Raw genomic sequence first — 23,361 nt, 5'->3', positions numbered from 1 at the left:
GAGGTTGGAAAGAGGCGCCCCACGTCTCCCCCTCTCTTCTTTGGCATCGATGTTAAGATGGGTCACCTTCTCTTTGACCTGAGCTAGAAAGGAGCCCTCGGGTTGCTGTTCACCTGTTGCTTTAATTTTTCTTAATGTCTCAATAGTAACAAGAACCTAAATAGACATGCAAATTAAACATGATTTCATTTACAGAGGAAAACTGTCATTTAATTCTATAAATAAAAATCAATGTGACATGACAACTTGCATGGTTTTTGATTGCAATGAAATTGACATCTTCCTTCTGGAACAATTTGGGGTGTTGTGCCAGGTAGGGTAGGATGTCTGCCTACAGGTAAACAGCTGCAACGAATCTGTAAGTTGCACAGTATGTGTACAACCCTCGTGCCACTGGGTCCTTCTTTATATCTGCCTCCTCAGCAAGTGTAGCAAGCACTGCAGACAGATTTCTCTGAAGATCTGAAATGGCCTTCTCTTGTGATAGCCACCTAGTGGCTTAACCTCCTTAACCTTAACCTTAACCTCCTGTGGTGGGGTAGGGCAATTCATTCAAATCCATATTTCTTTAAGGAATTTGGTGTAGCCTACAATGTTTTCACTTACTGTGACTTTCAGGTCTGCTACTTGGAGAACACTGGCAGCTGCTTTTAGAGCACTAGTGCGGTTTGCACTATTCTGAAAATAAAGGTGCAGGTCCTGAAGGTGCTTTCTGAAAGTTTTCATGTATGGCACTTCCTCTGCTGCATCTTTTCATACCAGGGCCAGGCGATGAGCAGCACAGTGCACCGACACTAATCCTGGCCAGGTGTCGGTCAACAATTTTGCTGTGCCATTCTGTTTTCCTAAAATAAAAATGTAAAAAAAGTTGTAGATTAAGTCAACCTATTCATTAGTTTCGACATTAACTTAACTGTCCTTTTCCTTCATTCATTCACTTTACCGGTCATCACTGCTGCTCCATCTGTGCCAAGGCCAAAGATGCGGTCCTGAGGAATTTCTTTTTTTATTATGACCTGCTTCACAGCTTCTGCAATAGTTCTGGCCGTGCCATCTGGAATGGATACAAGATCCAGGAATTGACAGAACAGCTGTCCTTCCTTGTCTGTATACCTGGAATATTTACGAAAAAAATAGTCTAATCCTGGTTTTGTTACACTTACAGGATGTCATCATGACTCATTTAAAAATTAATAAGAAGGTGACCGCTACTGTACCTGACATGTATATCTAATTGTTTTGTCACAGAGATGTCTGTGGACTCATCAATTTCCAAGCCAATAGCCTTTGATGTTCTAATGGCTTCTAAAATGGGCTCCTCAACCACTTCTCCCAGAATCTGTAGCATTTCATCCACAATCCTGTGGGACCTGTAGTTGGTCCTTTGATCAATCTAGGAAAATATATTCTTAAATTATAGTTCATTTTATTACAAGTCCGTGACAGCAAATGTACACTGTAATGAAATAAAATTCTTACCTTCAATTTGGCAAAATATTGGCAGCCTAGGAGGTCTGCCAGATCCAGCAATGCCGGGTAATTTGTATGGTGCGCGATTTCATGCTTTACCAGCCAGTAAAGACATTTAAAGCCGCCAATTATGGCCTCATGCTCCACATTCAAAATGGGCTGAAATGCCTCACTGATGGGAAGACCTAATAAACAAACATTCAATAAGCTGTTACTGTTAGTTTAAATTTAATAATTAAATCACACTAGTTTGTTATTCCTGAACAACTCAGAAACACTTACTTCGGCTTGATTGGGCTGCAATGCCCACACAATGAACGTGATTGGTTGAGCTCAAGTGTGAGTCCAAGGCATCACGCCTGTAGTTAGTGCAGTGAAACCTCTATGAAAGGCCTTTGAGAGGGGCCACGTGATGCCCTTTGACGGTGCATCCTGCACAATATGCAAAACATCCCTAGGAATAATGCAATAACTCATTTCATATAACTTAGTCTTTATATTTCAACATTTAATTTAAAATAAATAATACTCTACTCACCGTGTTCTGTGTGGTAAAGCCACCCTGCATATTTTGGGTCCATAGCCCACTCCGGGTTCCACCAACTACCTCTGTGTTTAGAGGATTGCGGGGGATCTGGCGGTGGCGGTGGCGGTGGCGGGGGTGGGGGTGGGGGAGGCGGTGCAGATAGTGAGGTAGGCCTGCTTTGTTGTAAGAAGAAGCCCACAATTTTAAGCTGGGTTTTTCGGTCCATTTTGCTGTGTACAATGCAGGAGTAAATCACGTGCAATCGTCAAACTTATAGCTATAAGACAACCACTTTGTAAACGCAACTAGCCTTGACAAGAATACATTACGCAAAATTATTTCAGATACTTCAAGCGAACAGTTGATAGGTTGTTCTAGTATTTATAGAATTTAGGTTGTTCTAGTATTTATAGAATTTAGATAATTTAGAATAATTATCTTACCTCGATGCGACAGGTTGATTGGCGGCAATCCTAATGCCGTTTTTTTTTTTTTTTTTTTTTGGATAAATGATGTTGTAGAATGATGACATTCAACCACCAGATGCCGCTGTTCAGACGCATCACACGATTTGAAGGCTTATCACATATTTAAAGATTGAAAGGGAGAAAACAGGACAGAGTAACACGGCGGATATCGCTCATACATTTTTTTGACGACGTAGTTAAGGCGACAGGCGTGTGTTGCTTAGGCGGCCGCCTTAGTTCCAAAGTGCTGCAGGAAACCTAGTTGGTTAGTTCGGTTAACGTTAAATACAACATAACGTTGTTTGCAACCAATCCATACCATAAGCTGATCCACCAGCGTTCGTAGGTGTCGTATTCCTCTTCTTCTCCCTTGATTTCTGCGATTTGTTGCAGACAATCGCAAAAATATCTCTAAAACACACGCAATCGACATACACACACTTGCAGACGGCATCTTGGAAGTTTGTGATCAACACTTGTCGCCTCTGGTGACGTAGCAGCCAGCTAGTGACGATGTATGATGACGTAACCGTAACCAAGTGTTGTCTCATTTCATAGGGGTATGTTTTCACCCCTAGCGCTTACCACTCGGTTTCGAGGGACAAGGGCTAGGGGTAAGACGAAGGGGAAGGGGTAGGGGTAAGACAGAGAATTGGGATTGAGCCTAAGTCCAAGCGATTTCCTAGGCAGATATTGACTTGGGACTATATTGGGATGAGGCACAGGCAGGCACTGCTACTTGGGCGCAGAGAGCTATAACTGTAACCGTAGCTGTAACTTCTCAAACTCAACACAATCCAAAAGCGAAGATACTCTGTGCAGGTCATGCCGGTATGTTGACGGAAGTTGGGGGATTTCAGGTGTTGCGTGATATCTCTGCGCCCAAGTAGCAGTGCTTCGCCTGTGCTTCGCCTGTGCTTCACCCCGATATAGTCCCAAGTCAATGTCTGCCTAGGAAATCGCCTAGTCTTAATCTGCATTGCTATTTGTACTCGTCGTGAATACGCAGGCCACAAGAAGTAATTCGTTTTTTTTTTTTTACATGCTAGCTGGCAACAAAGGATTCATTATGCTAAGCTAAGTTAGTGGCGGCGCTGCCAGACTAAGCGTGATGATCGTCCGGTGTGCACGAGGCTTGAGTTTCATCTTGTTTTGCACGATTGAATGAGCTGGTGTTTCATTTGTTCTTGTTTTGCCTCCAGTACCTTGTATGTAGAGGCACTGTGGTTGAAGTGCCTGACAAGCCGCCCAGCTGTAATGATAACACGGTGAACAAACACATTAAAACTGTCATTAACCACCAGCTGCAGTGGATGCGCAAAACTGGCTACTGAGTCCCATTGCACCCATCCGGGAGAGTTTGCTGCCACAATGTTTGTGCATTATCGTAAACACATTTACATTTCCAGTCCTCGTCGATATAGTACACCCACTTCAGAAGTCTCTACTAATGAGTTGAATCTGGAGTGTTTGAGCACGAAACGTTACCACCTGTGTGTGAGTCTATTATAAAAAATTTCACATTTTTGGAGCCATGGTGTGCCGACTTTTTTCCCTTTTTGATGTATAGTATAGTAATATGTATTTTATGGTGTCCTTGAAAACCAAAAATTTGAAAAATAGCTTGAAAGTCCTGAAAGATTGCAGACAGCTCTTTCAGTAGACTTATTTCAGTAGGCTTTGATGCCTTTAGTTGGTTTTTATGTCTGCTGTTTTGTGCCATTAAACTGGTTTCAACTTGTATTTGTCTTTTTTCGCTTTAGACTTGATGCCACTGAAAGAGGAGAGTCAAGAACCGAATGGAATGGAAGAGAAAGATCAGTATGAGAAACATCGTGATTTCATGACTGGAGAGAAATCCACAAAGATGGAAAAGACTCGCTCACGAAAAAGAGCTCAAAAGACCAAACCGAACAGTTATTTCACTTGCCATCAATGTGGAAAAAAATACAGTGAAAAACGAAACCTGGAAGTCCACATGAGAGTTCATACTGGAGAGAAGCCTTTCACATGCCTACAGTGTGGAAAGAGTTTTACTCAAATACAAAGCCTTAAAGTCCACATGACAATTCACACTGGAGATAGCCGTTTCACCTGTCAACAGTGTGGAAAGAGTTTCACTCAAAAACAAAACCTTAATGTCCACATCAGAATTCACACTGGAGACAGCCGTTTCACCTGTCAACAGTGTGGAAAGAGTTTCATTCAGAAACAAAACCTTAAAGCCCACATGAGACTTCACACTGGAGAAAGGCCTTTCACATGCCAACAGTGTGGAAAGAGTTTCACTCATAAACAAAACATTAATTCCCACATGAAAATTCACACTGGAGAAAAGCCTTATACTTGCTCTCATTGTGGACAGAGTTTTACATATAAAAACACCCTTAATTCCCACATGAGAGTTCACACTGGAGAAAAGCTGTACAACAGTTGTAAATCTTAGAAATCATATTATCATTCACACTGGAGAGAAACCGCTTATTGGAAAAAAATTAAAGTTCACGTGATCAGTGTGGAAAGAGTTTCACACGTAAAGTAACTCTTAATTGCCACATGAGGATTCACTCAGGAGAGAACAGTTATGTCATCTCTGTGGAAAGAGTTTCAGTCGTAAAAGTAGCCTCAACACTCACATGAGACTTCACACTGGAGAGAAGCCTTTCATTTGTAAACTGTGTGGCAAGAGTTTTTCACGAAAAGGAAATCTTAAGGCTCACACAAGTACTTGCACAGGAGAGAAGCGGATGTTGAAAATGTTGTCTTGCTGTGAAATGCCACAATGTAACTGAATGATTATACATAAAATTACAAAAACTGAATGAAATAAGAACATTACATTGCATTATTTGCTTCATTTAAGTGAGAGAATGAATTGGTAATTAATGTTTTCAATCTGGACTTGAATATGGCCACTGTTGGGGCTCATCTGGTGACATCTGGAAGTTTGTTAGAGCTGCAAGTGCCTCACCACTGATCCTGACTCACCGCTAATTGCGTGATGGGGACTACTTCCAGAGAGTATTTACCCATTGCAAACTGCGTCCAGAGAGCAAAGAGTTAATAAACGCAATGTTTGCTCAAATCTTGAGAAGAAGTTTTATTTATATAGCGCCTTTCCGTAGCTCAAGGTCGCTTTACATTTGTACATTACAATACATTTACACACTCACACACACATTACAATCACATAAGGACACATAGTCACATTATCCAAAATATTGGAAATACATACGTTTTTAGCTGAGTCTTGAATGTAGCCACAGATGAGATATTATGAAGTGTAAGGGGTAGTGAATTCCATAATTTAGGAACATTAACACTAAATGACCTTCCACCTACAGTAGCCAACCGGAAACGAGGGATGGGCAATAAACCAAGTTCAGCTGATCTAAGGGTCCCGGCAGGGCGGTAAGCGTTCAGTAGATCAGACAGATATGGAGGTGCAAGACCATTTAATACCTTAAACGTTAGAAGTAGTACCTTAAAGTGAATGTGATGCCACAGGTAGCCAGTGAAGGTCATATAGCGGAGGAGTAATGTGAGCAGAACGCCTGGTGGAGGAGAGAACTCTTGCTGCTGAGTTTTGAACATACTGTAATCTTGCAATAAGTTTTTTTGGCAGACCAAGAAATAGAGCATTGCAATAATCCAGACGTGATGTTATTAATGCATGAATTAAGGTTTCAGCATCAGCTAGAGAGAGAAGATCGAAGACGTGCATTATCACGAAGATAAAAAAAAAAGTTTTTAACAAGAGAAGAAATATGAGAGCCAAAAGATAGAGTTGAGTCGATTAAGACACCAAGGTTACGAATAGATGACGAAGGCTTAACATGAACTCCATCAATATCAAAGGATAGGTCCATCCTTTTGACTGAGGCAGCAGAGCCAATCACCAATATCTCAGTTTTTTATTATTTAATTTGAGGAAATTCAGGGACATACAATGCTTGATGTCCCTTTTGCATGCAGTGAGTGAGTCAGGCAGGGATGGCCTATCGGAGCTGGTGGTAAGATGTCATCAGCATAGCAATGAAATTGAAGTCCATGCTGCATATGATGTCACCAAGTGGATATATATAGATGATAAACAATAGTGGGCCAAGAACTGAACCTTGAGGAACACCCTGTGTAAGCGGAGCAGTGGTAGAACTATAGCCTTGTATGGTGATATAGTACTTTCTGTCGCTGATGTAAGATATGAGCCAGGAAAGAGCTGAACAAGTGGTGCCGATATCAGAAAGCCGCGAGGTCAGTATTTCATGGGAGACTGTGTCAAATGCAGAGCTTAGATTGAGAAGCATCACAATGTTTATTAACCCTGAATCCATGGACAAAAGAATGTTGTTAACCACCCGAAGAAGAGCAGTTTCAGTGCTATGAGATGGGCAAAATCCTGAAAAGGTTCAAAAAGACCATTAACATGTAGATATGATCGCAATTTCGAAGCCACAACCTTTTCAAGGATTTTGCTTAAGAATGTTAAATTAGATATTGGCCTGTAATTGTCCATGTTTAGATGGTAAAGGCCTGTTTTCTTAAAAATCAGGGTCACCGCAGCCATTTTTAATTCTGCTGGGACAATGGCGGAAGCCAAACTACAGTTTATCATGTGTTATGAAGGGTGCAACCTCGAGGACACACATCTTAAGCCAAACAGTAGGTGTAGGATCAAGCCGGCAGGATGTGGAATTAGACTTCACAATTAGATCACTTAAAGCAGCAGGAATAGAAAGAGTAAAAGCAGAGAGAGAGTTTGTTGAGTGAGCTGAATCAGATAACATCAAATTAACATTTGAGTCACTTGTATGAGGAGTGTCTTTGGTGATGGATTCAGTGATCTTGGATTCAAGATCTTGCATCGTTGAGGGCTGTACGGTAGTTGAGCAAATGTTCTTTAAAAGCCAGAGAGTGCACAATGAGTCCAGTTTTCCTGTATAGTCTTTCTAAGCGGCGACCCTCAGTTTTCATCATTCATAGTTCAGGAGTAAACCAGGGTGAGGCACGAGTAGATGGAACCAGTCTAGTTTTAACAGGAGCATGTGTAACCTGTTACACGTGATAAATTTGTGTCAACTTTACTAACGGACCAGTGGGCTCAAAAGATTAGGTTCGTCCGGGGAGAGAGATGGTGCAACAGCAATGAATACTCAAACAAAAGGATGAGGTAAGAACAAGTTTGAATTTACTGAATATGTTCTTTTCTTTTCTTTTTTTACCTTGTTGTTAGATTGTAATGATTAATCAATTAGTTGAACATGTACCCATATAACCTCACACAGGCGTAAGGAAAACAATAGAAAATGAAACAAACAAAACAAAACAAAATTTCGTTCACTCTGAACGTAAATACTCAGAAAGTCCAAAAGTCTGATGTTTCTCAATGAACAGATCAGTTCGTAAACTCAGTCCAAAAGTTCGTGAGGCACTTAAATCAGTCGTCCTATTCTGCCCTGGATAGAACAGAATAAATTGATGTGTGATTCTAATCCAACCGTTCAAAGACGAGCAAGTTCAGGAACTCGTTTACATGTACATCGGAAGAACCAGGGAAGTTCCAGATGATACACGTTCTCAAAATGTCTTTCTCGAGCATAAACTGCTTCTCTCTGAATCATCAGTTCTCGACTCAATTCGGAGCTTCAAATCTCCCGGAGCAAAACAAGCATCTGCTCGCGTCAGAGGTTCACGGAGAAAAGAAAGTTCTAGAATGCTCTGCTCTCTAAAAGTGCCGCGATAGCAGAATTTTCCATGACGTCATTCAAAATGCGATCTCATTGGAGGCTTATGTAAAGGGAGATAACGCTATTGGCTATTCAATATTTTATATTTCTCCATTTCTATATAATTAATTAATTTGTTTGCAGTCTTATATTTGATCTGAAAGCAGCTTTCATACTTTAACTCTGTTTTTTAATTTGAAGTGCATTTTGTCTCTGTCCACTGGTAACCTGGGTTACACATGCCTCTCAAGTATTTGAGAAAAATCATTATTGTAAATCCAGCAGATTTCTGACGGACAGTTAGATAGTAAGCTTTCTGACAAGGTCGAAGCCCTTACTGAAACAGAGAAAGAAGATGGATTCACAGAATTGATCTTACGATAGGTGAACATTTTCTTCAGTGGTGATATAGATATTGGAAAACTAAAACTGAAGTTTGAGTTTGTGATCTGAGAAAGCAAAACCAGAGCCACTAACAAGAATATTATATAAGCCAGATGTACATATGAGATCCAGTATATGACCCCTGGAGTGAGTAGCAAAAGATACATGTTAAGTTGAAACAGTCCAGCACAGACATCAATTCTTTGCATTGTGCAGTGTTTTCATGTACATTTAAAATCACCAAGCAAAATAACAGATGAATGACTACCACAGACAAGAGTAACTCACTAATCTCAGAGAAAAAGTCAGAGGGAAATTTTGGAGGTCAGTAAATTAAGATTACAGCCAGTGACATTTGGCCAGTCATTTTCAGCGCCAGGTATTCAAATGCTGAAACATCATGAAACTCGATCTTGGATATTTTAATAGTCTCACGGCAAACTACAGCCAGCCCTCCACCTCTACGATGAAGACGCGGTTGAGATAAATAGATGTACCCAGGTGGTGTTAAAAGGTTCAAGTTGAAAAGGTCATTAGGCACCTGCCAGGTTTCCATCAAAAGTAGCATGTCCAGGTTTGTGTCCATGATTATGTCATTCAACACTGATGCTTTATCAGTTAAAGATCAAAAGCGCACATCGCAAGTCTGAAGATTTCGGGATCGGGATCAAAACGCAATGATCTTAGATTTCCAAAGTTGATAAGTCGATTTTCCTGCTGTGTTTTACCAGAAGCACGGGTGTTGGTACAGACAACCGGGATATTATTTGAAGACGAGCAGTGATAAATCCGAAGTTTCTTCCGCGGACGGTGTATGTAGCGAGGTCGGCATAGAACTCCCAAGTTGTTCGCACCATTTATAAGTGTCCGGAGCCAAGCGAAAAGATCCTTTTAATGTTCTGAGTTAAGCAGCAGAAAATTGTAAAGCCATCTCGGCAAAAGTCATTTGATTAACGTCATCCAAAAACCTTTAAGTGGATACGGGACTTGGCCGCCGCCTCTTTGAGCCCGAAACATCAGGGATCCTTGGGGTCCAGGACTAACTCAGAGAGGAGCCCCTGGCACCAGGGAAACAGGAAGTGCTTAGCTGGATGGAAGCACTGCTTCACCTTGTGTTCTGCCTTGGGCTGGCGCAGGGCAAGAGTGGAAGTTGGTGCTCTTCTGAGTCGACGACGACACAGGGGGACTAGAAGCAGCAGAAGAACTGGCCCACTTTGGCAGGAAGTGGCGCTTCACCTGTGACGACTTCTGGGCCGCTGTGAAAAGCTCAGCGAAGCTGTTCACTGCAGAACCGAACAGACCAGAGGGAGAGACAGGGGAATCAAGGAGGGCTTTCTGCAGCGCATTACGGCCACCGGAGCTGATTGTGGCCATTCTAGTCAAGGCTTGTGTTTATACCATATACCTCCTTATACAAAATCCTCTTTCTCACAGACACTGTATGTGAAATATAGATACAAGATAATTGAGGATGCATTTTAAACGACTAAATCACAGCTTTTACAGGGGTCATATAATGGTACATGCACTTTTACAAGTTGATTGTACTGAAATGTGTGTTGGCAGTGCCTGTACACAACCATCATAAAATGATAAAAATCCATCCAGTGTTTTTTTTTTTTTATCTCCTTATATGTTTTTCCCCTGTCTCAAATCAAGCCGTTCGATTTTGTGACGTCACAAAATCGACGCCCCTCCCACGACTGTTGATTGACAGCAGCGTTTCAACACAGACCCGCCCTCGCTCGTGAGCCAGCTGTCTGTCATCATAGTGCATTGTTGATATGCTGGAGCAGAATGGCGTCGAAGCGATTGTGGTGTTCTGTTCTTGGGTGTAATAAGGAACACAGCAGTCATTTTGATGTTCCTAAATCCGAACCGCTGAAGATGCAGTGGCTGAGTTTGTTTTTGAAGGGAATATGCCCAAAGCATTGACGCGGGGATTCCCCCACGATCAACGTCAATGCTTTCATGTTTGCGCAAATCATTTCACAGACTGCTTTACAAACGAGGGTCAGTAAAGCTGGTTTTGCTAAGAAGCTGATCCCTCAGTAATTAAAAAAGAACAAATAAAAAATAAGCAATTGCAAATAGATACAATTGAACAAAGATAAGATTGAAATAAGTGTTTTATGATTTTCAGGTACTCAGGTACAAAAAGTATAATCAAATATAAAATACCACTGCACTTTATAAATAAAATATACATTACAAATATAGTTACAAAAGTTGTCATAGTTGACAACTTATCATATCACCCCGCCGAAATAAATATATATGTGTTCTTGAGTATTGGAGTTGAACTTTAACAGTTGATGATGACGTAATAAAAAATAAGCAAAAGAGTATGTAGCACAACTAATATGTGAGATTATGTCTAAACAAAAGACAAAACGAAGTATAATAAACTTTATCATAAACTAACATTTTATTATTATACAATAAACAATGTTTATCAATCAAATTACCGGTAAACCTTTATTCAGGAAAAAGACCACTCAAAATGTATGAATTCTACTTACTGTTTTTAAAGAAACACTTCTTTCTTTTTTTAAAAAGTATTGACACTTCAATACATTTTCATTGACATTGAACATTTTATTGCTGACTTTATGAAATCATTGTAAATGCTTAACAGGATGGATATCTGTCACAGACAAAGATAATAATGTTGTAATCAGAAAATGTTTATTATAGAACACCAGAAAAGACAAACACACTGTACAACGACAGGTGACATGCAGGATAATTCATTTTTTTGTCAATACTTTTTTAGCATTAACATTAACCTTAACATTATATTTTTTTTTATATATATATAATTTTTATTTTCTTCTACTGATTCTTGTGGAAGATATAGGCTATGCATTTCAATGCTGACACATGTGAATTGTGCTTTAATAACTCATTCAGTCTTTTTAACAATTAGTAATTCTTAATCTTTTTCATCACATAATTGGACAACATGTATTAACATATATTTCACCATGAATTCCCATGACATCTATTATATATATTTCTATGGACTCTGGATATTGGACAGCAGAATGAACATGACTTTTATTTTGGTCTGGCGATATGACATCATAAAGCTGCGCCGTGCTCCTGCAACTGTTATGTTTCGATTAAAGAAAGGTTTGTGGTTTTACGTATTTAAAGAGTTTAAATCGATACACGTCGATTTGATCGTTTTTACAAGAGGTATGTGACCATGTATTATTGAACATATCTTTGTAATATGCTTAATGTAACAATATAGCGTTTTTTTTGTGTGAGTAAAGCATATACGAATGTGAGTAACAGAAAAGGTGCGTCTCATTTCGCGCACTATATCGTGTGTCAGTTTATTTTAAACACGAATTCGGGTTTGGGAAAGTGGTGATGGAGAAACGGAGCTTTTCGAAACTACGAGTCAATTGAATCTAATGCTTTGCCAAATGATTCACTGATTCAAAGCGCTTGAATCACCGCGCGCTGACGAATCCTGTCGGTCAAAACCGTGTTTATGATATTAATACAAAAATTATGATTAATAATGACAACTTTCATGAACAAATCGCAAATGGTTTCATGGCAACGTAATCTGTTAAATCTACAAATCATTAAATACGAAGTGTCTGTATAATTTGTTATTTTATTATATTGTAGTGCTTGTTTTGAGTGATTTTTGTCTAGTCAGTTTAAGTCCATTAACTCTCAGTCTGACTGACTCCCTCACCAGTGCGCTGAACTACTGAACTAGAGCTGATTGAGACACACTCAGAGATTTACTGTGGGTTTATTTTTCTTTCTGTTAATTATTCTCATCTTAAACATGACTTTGTCCAAACACACAGGAAAACTCCTGGAGAAACACCTGAGATCGTGTCACTATTATAAAGATGGCGTTGATTAAACAGGAGAGTGAAGACATAAAGATTGAAGAAGTGTTCAGTGTGAAACATGAAGATACTGTGGAACAAACAGGTTAGTTTCATTCAGTCCTTATTAAAATGATCTACAGAAATTAATGATATCTATGAGGAATGTCATATGAGTGTCCTGAATTAAAGCGGTTTTATTTGACATGGAGCGGGTCTTCTCATGTGGACAGACATGTTTGTTGAGATCACATGACCAGACAAATGGAAATAGTGTTTCCTAATGGACTTTAGAGGACCTGTACACTTGCATTATATGGACTAGATAGATTATTTATATGGATTATAAATCTGTGTGTTATTCAGGAGAAATGAAATCATATATCTAGGATCGTAAGTGAGTAAATGATGAGAGAACATTAATTTTGAATGAAGTATCCCTTTAACTATCACCACAGCCTCATCAAGTACCTTTCACTAAACCAAAGATTGAACCCCAAAACAGTAATATAATGATAATGTTAACATTTTATGAAAGGTGGCCATTATTATTATTTTGATGTATTGACATCCAAGTCCTAAACAAGTCAGCCATTTCATTTGACATGAGATTGTTGCAGTTAGCAAATGACAACAAGCCCACAATCCAAATTTTTCTACAGTATTTCTCATTCTTTAGGCAGTTTCACTTGTATAAAAATTACCCCAAGAAATTACCCAGAGGCTCAACACAGCTTTTGACTTTCCCGATTCCGGTGATTAATTTGTGACAACTCAAGCAGGAATTATGTTATTTGAAACAGTACTACTAATTTTATGTTTCTTTTTCAAAAACAATAAACATTGATTCATTATTAATAATAATTAGCATTTTTTTTCTTGTATTATTTTCCCAAACAATATGGTTTAATTAAAATAATTTCATTATTGTCCGTGCGGAGGCTATTCCATTTTATTTATCCATGACAAATGCATTTGTATCATTTATAAGTGTGGTCCAGTTATTTGTTTGCATTATTTAGGCATTATTTTATTTCTTTGTAGACAAAGATAATAATGTTGTAATCAGAAAATGTTTATTATAGAACACCAGAAAAGACAAACACACTGAACTACAACGACAGGTGACATGCAGGATAATTCATTTTTTTGTCAATACTTTTTTAGCATTAACATTAACCTTAACATTATATTTTTTTATATATATATATATAATTTTTATTTTCTTCTACTGATTCTTGTGGAAGATATAGGCTATGCATTTCAATGCTGACACATATATATAATTAAAATGCTTTAAAGTACGACCTGAGGTTCGCTCTCAATGAATACTAAGCTCCCTAAAACTAGTCGGAAGGTCGGAGGACTCTCACGAGGCCTCCCTGTTAGATCAGCCCTAGAGCTGGAGGCGCTCCCCTTATTAGGGTCCCCTTTTTAGAGTCCCCAGCCTCCACAATGCTTTAAAGTACTGTGTAGATCCAGGATTGAGTAATGTTACTCCCCTCATTTGCAAGGGTTTAAAAAGCGCTATGCTGAGTTCTAGTCAAGTCACATTTATTTATAAAGTGCTTTTTACAATACAGATTCAGAGCAGCTTTACAGAGATAACAGAAAAATAATGCAAAAAAGTTTGTTAAGAGCATATACTTTGCATTGTTGTAGCATCAACAGGTATTAGGACATTTAGCATTTACATTACTGTTAATCAGTCATCACTTGATTACACATTGTATTACCTTGTTATGATATAGTGACCCATGCAATGTGCCAAACATAATGTGCCTCATGAAGAGACAGTGCAGCATATGACAGTAGCAACAGCTGAGAAGATTTGGGTCTGTGGTGACCAGGTCCACCTCACACAAACTTCCTTCTCCCATTCTCTCTCTTTACTACTACAACACACACACACACACACACACACACACACACACACACACACACACACACACACACACACACACACACACACACACACACACACACACACACACACACACACACACACACACACACACACATATAGTCTAACCAGGACTCAACATAAACTCTTCAAAGCTGCCAGCTTGGCAACCAAGTATGTAGTTTTGATTTCTGGCTCCAGTGGTTGCCTCATTACAAACTGCCTATTATTAAGATATAAAAATGATGATAACACTAGTTAGTTTTACAATCAACATTTGAATTTATTTGTATATTTGTTTTACCTTTGTAATTTAATTTTGATTTTACATTTCATACACATTCTTAAAAACAGTACACAGTACAGAGTACACACATCTATAACTCATAACTCATCTATAACTTCATTACTTCCCATAATGGCTGGTATGCAAACACCTCAGTATTAGTCTGCCTTTTCTTACACACCAGGTGCTCTGCAGATCTCCTCTTTGCTACCCACTTTCTAACAAATTTAGTGGGGTCCCAGGATGCTAATGGTGAGCCGACAATGTTAACAAACATTAGAGAGGACACATTTTCAATTCTCAAGCAGGGAACGTAAAGGTGTAACAACTACATTCATTTCAGAAAATCCTCTCTCACATTCTGCACTGCTTACAGCAACTGTTTCAACAGCATGTATGAGTGTTAGAAGTGGTGTAGTCATGGGTTGACTGGGGTCACTTTTGAAATCCCTAAAGCTTGCCTTCTTGCCAGTAAAGCCAATACTAAAAAGATCGCAAACCTCCCTTAGTCCATGTTCCCCATACATTTGAGGTAAAGGAGAGGGCCAAGTTATTTTGTTAAGAATGTCCACCTTTTGAAACGAGGACTCTTCTTCCTCTGTCACCATTCTTGCCTCCATGTTGGTTTTCAAAGCTTCATAAAACTTTTCTGGCTCGATGACTTTCTGTCAAAAAAAAAAAAGTTTTTACAAGCATATTGCCTATATTTTTGTAATATATTAAACACTGTTACACTTTTTGAAACTATTTCAGCTTGTGTAGGCCTGTCACTGACAGGCTGTCAGTGCTTTCTGAACATATTGAACACACTTTTAAAAATACCGCGATAATACCGAAAACTTTGATAATTTTGGTCATTTTCATACCGTCCCATCTCTACTGCCAACATGGTACAGAGCTAGTCATGCCAAAATGTCTGGAATATCAGCCCACCTTTTGAAGAAATCCGTTTCCTCTTCTTGGGTGGATATGCTCCACTCATTTCAATTTATCTCTGAAAGTTGGAGAATAAATGGTTGATTTAATTTCCATTAACCACCGAGCTTTTTTTCCAAGGCAGTAGAAGGTTCTGGATTTCTACAGGCATGCTTTCCACTCGACCTAGAAAAGATAGAGGAGTTGCTGACCACCGTTGCAGATCTTTATAGATGCATTTAATTAATTTAGGGTAATTTGCTTCATATAGATCTTGCTATAAGGGGGGTATATAGATCCCCAGGTACTTGATGCCCTCTTTGGGCCACTTAAAGATAGTCAGTTTTATCACCCTCTCAGAGATTTGGCATCCAATATTCAGGGCCTCAGTTTTGTCTATATTTACTCTATAACCTGAATAGTGTCCAAACTTGGAGATTAGTTTTTTTTATTTGGGGTATTGTCAATTGAGGGTTTGATAAGTTAAGTAGGACATCATCTGTCTATAGCAAAATGTTATGCTCCTCACCTCCTGTCACAATGCCTTTTATGACAGCACTTTCTCTTATGAGCTGGGCGAGAGGCTCTTTGCTTATGGCAAGTAATAATGGGGACAGTGCACAGCCCTGTCTACAACCTCACTCTAATTTGAACGCCCCTGGTTTATATAAATTAACTCTAATTGAAGCTTGTGGATTAGAGTATAGAGTTTGTATCCATTTAAGAAAGTTAGGTAGAGTTTAAATCTCTTCATGGTATGAAACAGGAACTGCCAGGACACTCGATCAAATGCTTTATATGCATCCAATGAAATAATTGCAATCTCTTCCGTTTTAAGTTTTGAGTAAATGGGCCCTATTTTAACGATCTGAAACGCAAGTGTCAAGCGGAAAGCGCACGTAACTTTGTGGGAGGGTCTTAGGCGCTGTTGCTATTTTCCCGGCGGGATAAATTACTCTTGCGCCCGACGCAAATCTAAAATGGGTTGGTCTGAAGTAGCTTCATTATTCATAGGTGTGGTTTGGGCGTAACGTGAAATAAACCGATCAGAGCGTCATCTCACATTCCCTTTAAGAGCAGACACGCTTTTTCCATAGCGGATTGCTATTGTAACGGCGGATTTGCCAGACGCGCGCCAGGAGCGGTTCACAGCCAAGGAGACCGACGCTCTCGTCAGGGCCGTAAAAGAGAGAAGTTACATTGAAATGGAGAAACCCACCCAAATTAACTTCGGTTAAACAGGCGTATGATAATTTGGGTAAATGTGTAAGCTAGATGTATGCTTTTATAATAAATTGTCTATCTATCTATCTATCTATCTATCTATCTATCTATCTATCTATCTATCTATCTATCTATCGTAATAATGTATGATTTGCAAAAATGAAAACTGCTGCTTCTGTGTAGATGAGAGAATCAAAGTGTATGTGCGTTGTGCACAAGCTACATTGATTATGGCCAAGCATGCGCCCTTAAAATAGCATATGAATAACATGCGCAACGCGCCACTGACTTTAAACAATTTTTTCCTGGTTAGTGGCGCAATTGTTTTCTAAACCATCAAAATAGCATGAAGGAACGTTTGCGCCGGAACACGCCTCCTTTTTTGCGTTGAACCGCCCAGGGAGCGCAAGTTCATTCCCTAGTTTAGCGACGTGCTTCTGTGGAGGGAAAAGCGCGCTTTGCGCGGGTGCAAAATAGGAATGATGCATGCGTCGGTGTACAAAGTCAATTGCGCTGGGTGCAAGATAGGGCCCAGAGACTATGTTTAATAGTCTACGTATATTATCACCATAATACTTTTATAGAACCAGTTTGGTCTGGATTTATAATATTGGTAGTCATTTGATTTATAGAGATGAGATGGTTGTCAATATACGAAGATCTCAATTTAATAAAGAAATGGGCCTATACGATTGACATAATGTTGGGTTCTTTCCTTCCTTATGTATAACGATTATTGTTGCATCATTCCATGAGGGGGCCAAGACACCTGCCTCTAGTGCCGCATGATATGCATTTAGTAAAAGTGGGGAAATAACTTGTCTGAATATTTTATAGAATTCATTTGAATGACCATCCGGGCCTGTGCTTTTGATATTTTTAAGTCTTGAAATTGTCTCCAGAATCTCCTCTTCTAATAGGTCTATCTAAAGCCCTATTCGGACGGGACTAGTTTCACAGGGGGACGTTAGAGAAATTTCTGTTTCACAGACGTACTGTGAGATTTTAATCCTGTCCGAATCTGCCATGTCTGTCTTTTTCTCACACGACCTCTAAATCTAATCCCGCCCGAATGCGAATGTCTGTGATTGCCGAAAATGTTTTTTTCCAAAACGCCTTTTCTTGTGTGTTTTGATCAACGTGAACTACCGTACAATCTCTCGCTATCGCGCCGGTATTCAAGTTTCTGCTTTTTGCGCACCGATAATGGATGTAGATGTGTTCGGTACACTGTGAAGAAATAAAAAAATGAAATCAACAAGAAGAGCCAAATCACGTAAACTGTTAAGACTGGCTACTGTAATATCAGTTTCAGGTAACTTACTTTCATTTCTGCACTTAATTACATAACGTGTAAATTATATAAGTTAAAACTTTTTATTCCAGTTATTATAAGAACCCATTTATATAAAATCATGATGATAAATGTAGGTTTAGTTTTTTTTATACTACAATTTTTATAAAATGTTTACAAAACACTAACGTTAGGACGTTTTACTTTATATTTCATACGCAATCCACGCATTCTGAACACGTGATCTTCTGCAATGCCCACATGTAAAACAGACACTCCTACCTCGGTAATAAACACGGAGATGTTAGTCCGGTCCGAATCGGTACATGAAATCACAGACGTAGGTTGATAAGAAATGTAACTCAAACGTCGTTTGGAAAACTAGTCTCGTCCGAATAGGGCTTAATTCAGATCTCATAGAATCAGTTAACTGTGGTAACTGTGAATTCCCTGTAAATTAACTGAAAATTAAAAACATTTTAATTCTTCATCATTTGTGCATGCATCAGTATTCTTATACAGGGACTTATAAAAGTCAGCAAACATTTCAGAAATCTCATCGGGTTTTGTGAGGGGAGTAGATGAATTCTTAGATTTGAGCTTTGATACTATGTTCGTGGATTGTTGTTTTTTCCAACCCTAATCAAACACACCTGCCTTTAATTTTCAAGTGATCCTGAAGACCTTAATTGGTTGCTTCAGGTGTGTTTGATTAGGGTTGGAGATGAACTGTGCAGGCCAGACGATCGGCAGGAGCAGGATTGGGCACCCCTGTTTTAGACAGAGTAATGTTAATGTTAATGCTAATAATCTGCTCGCTCTATTGTCGTATTCATAGTATTTTTGCTTAGCAAACCTCAGCCTGCCTTCTATCTTACACGAGAGTAATGTATTTAGTTCTCTACGTACTGCAATCAATTCAGTCAATAATGCACTGTTTGGGGCCTGTTTATGTTGTTGTTCTAATTTCGTAATGGTATTCTCTAATTGTTGTTGTCTAAATTCTCGTTCCCTTTTTTTTTTTTTTTACTTGCAAATGCAATTATCTGCCCTCTTAGATAGGCTTTAGCACAGTCCCACAATGTTAATGGTGATATCTCTGGAGTAGAATTTGTATCCAGGTAGAACTGTAATTCATCTTGTGATAAATGCATTATATTTTAGCAAAGATGCATTAAATCTCCATTGTCTGGATATCGGTCTATGACCTAGATAGTCCAGTATTTATTACCCGTATTTTAATATCGGTTACTCTATGTAATTCTGAAACCAGGGTGAATAAATAATCAATTCGTGAATATGATGAATGCCTAATAGAGAAAAAGGTAAAAACTAGACCCACCTCCTTTAAGTTGTCCAGATAACATCTTACTCATTTTAGGGAGAGGGGATTTTGGAGTCGGCTGCCTATCCATATACTGTGACAAAACACAATTGAAGTCTCCCCCCAACTAGAGGATCTCTTTACTGGGCTGCAAAATAACCCCAAAGACGATTTTTATACAATTTGGATCATCTTCATTTGGAGCATAGACGTTCATTAATGAAACATTTACTCCATCAATAACTCCATTTACCAGGATAAATCTGCCTTCTGTATCTTTATGAACTTCAGTAATGTAAAGTTCAGATTTCTATGGACTAACATGCAAACTCCCCTCCTCTTTCCTGATTTATGGGATGAATAAAAAGCTTTGTCTGCCCAGGACCTTTTCAATTTCTCATGTTCTGCATCTGACAAATGTGTTTCTTGAAGAAATGCTATCTGACTCTGTAGTTGTCTCAACTGATTTAAAATGTTCTTTCTTTTAACGGGACTATGTAGACCATTTACATTATAACTTGTTGTCTTAAGAGAACCCATTGTCTTGTTTAGGGTAGAAAAGGGAAGCTTGGAGGCATGAAATTACTGAGGGTAGGTGTGTGTGTGTGTGTGTGTGTGTGTGAGTGCGTATGAATATGTGTGTGCCTATGCATTCGTATGACAAAAAAAAAAAGAACCCCACAAAGATAACAAAGCATGAACACTTCCCAGGGGGAACATGGGATTTAACAAAGAGGGTAGAACTTCCTTTAACAGTCAAAGAAGTCTAAACCAAAACCAAAAGTTTACTAGGCCTTTGTACCTGTCCTTAAGTTACCAGCCTAGTCTGACAGTAGGGTTAGATTTCGGTACCCTTAATTAAAGGGATAGTTCACTTTGAAATTAAATTTTGGTATGTTTTAGCTTACCTCAAGGGCATCCAAGATGTAGGTGTCTTTTTTTCTGCAGTAGTTTAAATTTTTTTTTTTTTTGGTCAAACCGTTCTTGTCTGTCAGTCATATAATGCAGGTCTATGGTCACTGTCTCAAAGAGCATGCACAGAGTCCAAATTAAAACAATTCCCCATCGTCCAAATTAAACAATTCCCCATCGTAAGTACACATTGATGGCCTAAGACACGAAACGAGCGGTTTGTGTGAGAAAACGAACAGTATTTATATCGTTTTTACCTCTTGTACACAGCCATGTCCAAGTGATCTGAGAGCGCGGGCGGGTATAGATATATACACTAGATGTCGCATTGGCTACGGTTTCGTTCCAATGAACTGCAGTAGCCAAGGCGACTTCTATTGTATATATCTATACCCGCCCGCGCTCTCAGATCACTTGGACGTGGCTGTGTACAAGAGGTAAAAACGATATAAATACTGTTCGTTTTCTCACACAAACCGCTCGTTTCGTGTCTTAGGCCATCAATGTGTACTTACGATGGGGAATTGTTTAATTTGGACGATGGGGAATTGTTTTAATTTGGACTCTGTGCATGCTCTTTCAGGCGGTGACCATAGACCTGCATTATATGACTGACAGACAAGAACGGTTTGACCTAAAAAAAAAAAAATTTGAAACTACTGCGGAAAAAAAGACACCTACATCTTGGATGCCCTTGAGGTAAGCTAAAACATACCAAAATTTAATTTCAAAGTGAACTATCCCTTTAAGCTCCAGCAGAAACATATTTCACCTATGTTAGTTTAAGCAGAGACTATCACTATTTTAACTAGTCGTCCTTAGCTTTATTTCAGGGATTAAGTCAGTTCTCTCATTTGTAATACTCCAGTCCATGAGTCAGTTATTCACTCGTTTATCACTTGTCTAGTCCGAGAGATAATTATACATTCATTTAAACATCTTTAGTCAGTAGGTCACTTGTCCACTCGGTTGCACATCTCTAGTCCATGAAACAGGCCTATTACTCACTTGTAACGATGGTGTTTGTCACAAAGTCCATGGCTTTGTCTGGATCGATTAATAATCTTTGATCACATGTAATCCGTAGTTTAGCAGGGTAAATTAATCCATAACGGACATCTGATCGGTTGTAGATCCGTTTTTTCCCTTCTGTGAATGCCGCTCTGGCTTTTGCAACTCTTGCTGTGAAGTCGGGAAAGATGGCTATCTGTTGTCCGTTGAACTTTAGTGGTGCCAGCTGTCGCGCTTTCTTCAGAATCTCCTCCCGATCTTGATAATAATGCATGCGAACAATGATGGCTCGCGGGTTCCCTCCTGGTCGTCTAGGTGCTAGGCTGCGGTGAGAGCGATCAACTCGCAATTCTCTTTCCATTTTAAGCACTTCTCGAAGCAATTTAGACACCGCAGTCGTGCTACTTGAGCCCGGCGTTTCGGCTATACACCCACAATACGCACATTGTTTCTCCTCATCCTTCCCTCCATATCATTTCTCTTCACTTATAAACATTTTATTAAGCAACACTTGTAAAGTAACATACTACAGATATTGAATAGTCATCAATTATAAAATATAAATAAATAATCACTTTTCAATGTATAAATAAAAAAATGCTACAAAAGCTAGTAGGTCAAGACCAGTGTGTGATTTTATTTTATTTTTTCTTTGTCTTTCGTTGTTTGATTACAATGACTGACAGCCAGAGCCGCCTTAACCTAATGTTAGGCCCCGGGGCTGAGAGGTTTTGTAGGCCCCCCATCCCCTCGATTTATAGAGTCTCATTTAAAAAAAGTGTAAAAGCCTATCTAGGTAATCTACATCACAAAATGCATTAGTTTCTTTCGAGACCTACAACAGTGAGTTTTTTAATATTGTTTTTAATTTTAATATTGTTATTAACATATCACTGAGCACATAAACACAAGACACTTTATTTAACAACCACACACAGCAACTAAATTTCAACTTTATGCAAATGAGAAGCGATTTTCGCGAGTGACAACCAATAGGAAAGAAGCCTTTCAGTGGCGCTCAGCTCCCGTCACCGTCTCGAGTGCAGTGCAGGCAAGACCGAAGAGTTCAAGGGCGATTTCACTGTTTTATATGATTTGACTGTAACTAACCACAAACATGGATATAATAAAATAATGCATGGAAAAGAAACTGTCGACAGTCTCAGTGAGTTTCATTCACACATTTATAGTTCGAGTGTTGTAGTTTTATGATGCAAGTTTAGCACTGCTGCAGTTCATTTGACAGTTTCCTCTGCATTATGTTGACTATTAGGGACAAGACAATTTATTATTTGTCAAATTCGGATGACGTTTTAGTAATTTATGACAGTATGAGTGAGTTTAATTTGTAGATTGATCGATCGTTAATCTAGTAAATGATTTAATCCCTGAACACTGTGTGTGGTAATATAAAAACACTCTCCCAACAGCATACTGTTTCTTTTGAGCCTAATTCCTAGTCAAATTAAAATTATATAGTTGTATAATATCACTTGTGATGGTGTTTTGTATAGATGTGGCCAGACGAGCAGTCTCCTCATTCGCGCCGCGGGACATCTAGACGCGCGTAAACGCGTCTTTGCATTGACATGAAATCACTCGCGCCAGACGCTCTATTCGCGTTTGGTGTGAACGCACCATAACAATAACATTAGAGCGACAGCACTACCAACGCCCACAAGCGACTAGCGACATACAGCGACACAATCTGACAAGTAAAAAAAAAGATGACCTTTTCAGCTCATCATGAACCTGAACATGGGAGGCCCCTGAACTTGGGAGGCCCCTGGGCTTCAGCCCAGGTAAGCCCGTGCATTAATGCGGCCTTGCTGACAGCACCAAACCAGTGTACTATGCTGCACTCACTTTAACACCGACTGCACACATCAAATAATATGACTGACGCGTTCTACTTCTTGTATAAGTTCATTTAAAACATGACAAACTTTAAACACTCAAGCACAGACAGAAAGCTTTCACTGCGCACGTTTCGATTATTTGCACACGCTTCTAGTATGCGGCTGCACGCACGCTTTAAGCACGTGTATGGCACTCACCA

At 39.1% G+C, this 23,361-nt stretch overlaps 2 protein-coding genes across 7 annotated transcripts in view; both read left to right on the top strand.

The window, feature by feature from the left end:
• LOC309503419 (uncharacterized protein) overlaps positions 1-23,361 on the top strand; it is an 82,953-nt gene that overhangs the window by 18,991 nt on the left and 40,601 nt on the right. For 3 of the 6 annotated variants that reach the window (XR_014207636.1, XR_014207637.1, XR_014207638.1), the window contains exon 3: positions 4,227-5,548. The exons of the other annotated variants lie outside the window; for them this stretch is intronic. The gene's annotated coding sequence lies outside the window, so the exon portion shown is untranslated. Of the gene's footprint in view, positions 1-4,226; positions 5,549-23,361 lie in introns of those variants that run through there. 6 annotated transcript variants of the gene reach the window in all.
• LOC309503442 (uncharacterized protein) overlaps positions 11,672-23,361 on the top strand; it is a 149,859-nt gene continuing 138,169 nt past the window's right edge. The window contains exon 1 of the mRNA XM_082176274.1: positions 11,672-11,774. The gene's annotated coding sequence lies outside the window, so the exon portion shown is untranslated. The remainder of the gene's footprint in view (positions 11,775-23,361) is intronic.

Source organism: Leuciscus leuciscus (genome assembly GCF_965113295.1).
Source record: "Leuciscus leuciscus genome assembly, chromosome: 7".
Classification (NCBI taxonomy): domain Eukaryota; kingdom Metazoa; phylum Chordata; class Actinopteri; order Cypriniformes; family Leuciscidae; genus Leuciscus; species Leuciscus leuciscus.
The sequence above is the reverse complement of the archived record's forward strand: the minus strand, read 5'-3'. Positions and strand labels throughout refer to the sequence as shown.